Consider the following 4,592-nt stretch of genomic DNA (forward strand, 5'->3'; position numbering starts at 1 on the left):
TAAAAAAAATAAAAAAGAAGGCATCGAGCAGACTTACCAGTGAAGATCTAGGAGTCCACATTTGAAAACTTAAGTTTGGGTCGAAAAGTGTGCACTCCAGCCAGCACCACCTAAAAGCCAAAGAGATAAGAATTTAACCTTAAGAGAGAATATTTATACATTGCCTTTGCATGTATAATCCCCAATAGGTTTTGATTCACCATCCTTTCAGAAAGCCCATTTCTGTTACTTGGCCTAGAAAATCGTGCTCCTCTTCCCAATCCACTGGACAATGTTTTCCCCCAGCAGGCCAGGCACCTCCCACTCGCAGTTCCCATGGAACTTAGGTGAGACATTCATGGTAACACATGATATATGGAAGCATGATTTCTTATTTAGGAATGGGGGTCTCTAGAGAATAGGCTTTTCAAGAGAAGGGACCTATTACATTTATTCCTTCTCTTATACCACCACCTAGTACACCGTGGGCATGTAGGTCGTCCTCAAGAAGTATTTGTAAAATGAGTGAAAAAATAACTTGTTCAATACATTAACATAGACCTGGGTGTTGAAAATCTGCTAGGTCACAATTTTCCCTAGAGAAATGCATGCCTTAATCCCATTGGTTTCAATAATGGTTTAACAGGAAGGATTAGTGACATTAATCTTCTAAATGCACACCTTTGGAATGGCACTCCCCTGGGCAGAGAGCCTTCTGAGGCTCCCAGAGTCTAAGAAAGCAAGCTCGACTCCACAAGCAGCCTGTCAGGCCTCTACCAACGGGCCCAGCCTGAGTCCACAGCCTCGGCTCGTATGGCCTCCACTACTGACCCAACAATCCAGACAAACACAGCTGATAGCAGATCTCTTCCCTTTCTGCCTTCCCTCCAGCTGGATGTGTTTCTTCCCTTCTGTCTGTATTATCTCCTATTGAAATGCCATCCATTTCCAACATTATATCCCAGACCAAGTTCATGATGGGGCCACTAGGTTTTTTCCTCCCAAATTGTGTGTGTGTTGGGGGCGGGAGGGTAAAATACACATGACATAAACTTGATAACGGTAACCACTTTCAGGTGTACAGCTCAGTGATTAAGTACATTCATGTTGGGCAACCGTCATCACTGTCCATCTCCAGAACTCTTTCCCACAAAACTGAAACACTATACCCATTAAACAATTAACTCCGCTTTCTCCCTTCCCTGCCACAAGTCTCTGAAACCCAGTAAGCTTTCGTGGAATGACTAAATGATGAATGAAGACATAAATGAATCTGACCTCAACTCTCTCCACAAGAGTTGGAAGTACCATCCCTTTCTACTAGACAGCCCTGTCTTCCTCTTTCTTGGATTTATTTTAATCAGTCTTAAATGATCTGTTTTGCACAACTGTATTCTTCTTCAGTGGGGAAACTGTGACTTATTTGAAAGGTTAAGCTGGGGTCCAAACGCAGGCATCTGGCCTGTCCTCCGTGTTACTGGAGCCAATGAGCAAGTCTTAGACCTTGTCTTATGACTTCGGATACCAGTAAACCATTTCTTCTGGTTTGATAACCCTTTTCACTTGGCTTCCAGGATAGCACTCTTGGTTTTCCACCCACCTCACTAGCTACTCTTTTCCTTTACTGGTTCTTCCTTATCTCCCCACCTCTTAATGTCAGAGTGCCCAAGGCTCAAGCCTTGTTCTCATCTCTTCTCTGTAAATCTTCAGTCACCCCAACCCACCCCCGCCCCCAGTGGTCTCACCTAGTGTCTGGGATTCAGGTATCATTTGTATGCTGAAGATGACGCCCAGATTTCTTTCCAAGCCCGGACCTCTCCTCTCAACTCCTGGCTAGTAGGATATATCCAACTGCCTGATTCCAGAAAGATGTCACCTAGACAGGAGCTCTGTGTAAGTCATGTTCAGTGTGTCAAACTTAACATGTCCAATGCAGAACCCTGGCCTTCCCCCAGGTCTGCTCCTCCAAGGCCTCCCCATCTCAGTTTAAGACAACATTCTTCCAGTTGCCCAGGCCAAAATGCTTAGAACCATTTTCATTTCCTTTCACTTATGCCATAGTCCAGTCCTCACCAACACGGGTTTGTATTTCAAAATATATCCAGAATATAACTATTTCTCGCTCCTCCCAGCATTACCAATACAGATGATTGCAGGAGCCTCTCAACGGGTGTACCTGTCTCCCCGCTTTGGCTCTTGGTGTCACTCCTCCCTCCATCCACAGTCAATTCCCAGTTGAGAAGGGAAATGGTCATAACATCAGTCAGACTGGGTCATAACTTTGCTCAAAATCCTGAAAGGCCTTCCTAGCAAGGACAGTGGCAAAGGAATGAATGTTTCTAACATAGACCTGCAGGCCCAGGAGCAGGCTTGTGGGGAGGAAGGGTCTTCAGGCCAGGGTCTTCCTGCCATCCATCGCTCAACCGGCAGTCACAGCTGCAGCTCCTGTCATCTGAGTTCATAAAGAAGGGCAACTTTTTAAAGGGAGAAAAATACAATCAATCAGCTTTCTTTCCCAGTTAAGGCACCACAAAAAGTCAACAACACTCACATTCCTCAAGAAGCGAATAAGGTATGTCAACTCTGCCAGCACTTAATAACTAGTTTCCAGAGATAAAGCTAGCTTTCTGGAGAACAGTTATTAACCCCTTGGTGGCAGTGTTGGGGGGTGGGTGATCCTCCTCAATCCCCTCTTCTTCCTTCGTCCTCCAGTTGGTCACCAAGCCCTATAGCCTGATCGTCTCTAGACTTTCTCCCAGTCCTCCTCTTTACCGATGCTGTGGCTGGAGGTGAAGTCCAAATGAAACCAACTAAGGACTTTAATTAGCTCAGGTCTCATCAGCTCTCCTTGAAGCCCCAGTGACAACCTCCTAACCTCTCTCCCCCCCTCTAGTCACTTATTTATTTCCAACTGCAACCTCAGACACAGTGTCTGAAATGATTTTAATAAAACCTAAATTTGATCCAGTCGCCTGTTTACAATTCTCTGAAGAGTTCCTACACTGATGTACTATAAATTCTTCAAAACATATTTACAGTAAGCCATGGTAAATATTCTTTTTTTTAATCTTCCATAGACAGTTTTCTTCCACCTTCTTAAAAAGACCACAAATGCCCCACTAAGGGCAGGCCAGTGACGCAGCCCATAGAGTCCTCCATGCCCTGGCAAGAGTGATAGGATAAGCACACCCCGAACCTAAGCCCATCTGAGACTTTGTCCAGACCTGACATACAGAGGCAGCCACTTTACCGCAGTTGCTGAACTGGGGCTGTCGGGAGAGGAGGGCGGTCTGTCTGCGGGGGGAAGGACTGATGACAAACATACAAAGAACAGAAGACAGCAGCCAGATGGACCCCCAGTGGCACCAACTCCCTTCCTAGAACTTCCTTTTGTGAACTCCTACAGCATCCCGCCCAGTTATGGAGCCGAGAATGACCCACTTTCGTGTCAGCCAGCGGGGGTCCCAGCAGGTCCAGCATGCCATTACCCGTACCTGTGTCCTTTCCCCACACTGTTTCCTCTGCCCGGAGCACAGGCCCCGTGCTTGGATCTTTACATAGCAGCCAGACTTGTAGCTCTAGGGAGCCCTCCCTGAAGGGTAGCGTCCTTAGTCTTGTTTCCCAGCTGTGCTCTAAGATGCCTGGAATATGCCCACTCTGCTGCAGTCAGATGCCTCATGGCCTTCCCAGTCTTAGCTGGTTGCCCAAGCTAGAAACCGCATCCTCAACCTAGTCTCCTTGCACTTCCTGTTCCCATGTGGACTTTCCTCTCCTTCCTTTCTGTCCCATGTCTGTTGTCACAACATGAGACCCCATTATCTACTACCTGGACCCAGGGGACAGCCTCTCGGTCTCTCTGCCACTCCCCTACCCACCCATGGCTCTACAGCCCTCCAACCACCTACAGAATCCAACCTCTGGGATCGTAAGGCCCCCCACAAACTGGCCCCAACCTATACTCTCTAGCTGCTCCCAACCACCGGTGCTTCCAGGAAGATGGAGTGCACTGGAAACTCCTGGACAGTGTATTTAATGCGACCATAAGCAATGTCGGAAAGGCAGAGTGAAGAAGGCAGACCCGTCAGTGATCTCAGGACCTCAGGAATGAATGACACCATAGTGAGGTCCCTGCATTCTCTTTCTTTTTACTGTGTGTGTGTGTGTGTGTGTGTGTGTGTGTGTGTGCGCCTCAGACATCCCAGACTTGGAACTGAAAAAGTCAGCAATCTAGAAACGCAGAATGCACGCATGCACTCTAACACACACACAAAGTGTGTGCCCTCTAGCAAGACAGAAAACTTTTAGATAGTAGCCACTCTGTTGCAAGCCAGCACCACAGAAAACCCCACTTCACCCCCACTCATACCAGCAAAATGCAAAGACATCTGCCAAAATCCCTACAGTTAAGTCTCCTTGATGGTGGAAGACGGCCTTTCCCCCGAGACTAGGAACAGACAATGATGTCTACTCCTACCAGTCTTTTTTTTTTTTTTTAAAGATTTTATTTATTTATTTGACAGAGAGAGAGATCACAAGCAGGCAGAGAGGCAGGCAGAGAGAGAGAGAGAGAGAGAGAGAGAGAGGGAAGCAGGCTCCCTGCTGAGCAGAGAGCT

General features: G+C 47.1%; 1 protein-coding gene across 5 annotated transcripts in view; it reads right to left on the reverse strand.

The window, feature by feature from the left end:
* Positions 1-4,592, reverse strand: part of BMAL1 (basic helix-loop-helix ARNT like 1) — a 99,975-nt gene that overhangs the window by 68,295 nt on the left and 27,088 nt on the right. For 4 of the 5 annotated variants that reach the window (XM_059408009.1, XM_059408003.1, XM_059408007.1 and 1 more), the window contains exon 2: positions 38-110. The gene's annotated coding sequence lies outside the window, so the exon portion shown is untranslated. Of the gene's footprint in view, positions 1-37; positions 111-1,724; positions 1,856-4,592 lie in introns of all 5 variants that reach the window. The other variant, XM_059408002.1, reaches the window with a different exon arrangement.

This window comes from Mustela nigripes, chromosome 1, assembly GCF_022355385.1.
Source record: "Mustela nigripes isolate SB6536 chromosome 1, MUSNIG.SB6536, whole genome shotgun sequence".
NCBI classification, from domain to species: domain Eukaryota; kingdom Metazoa; phylum Chordata; class Mammalia; order Carnivora; family Mustelidae; genus Mustela; species Mustela nigripes.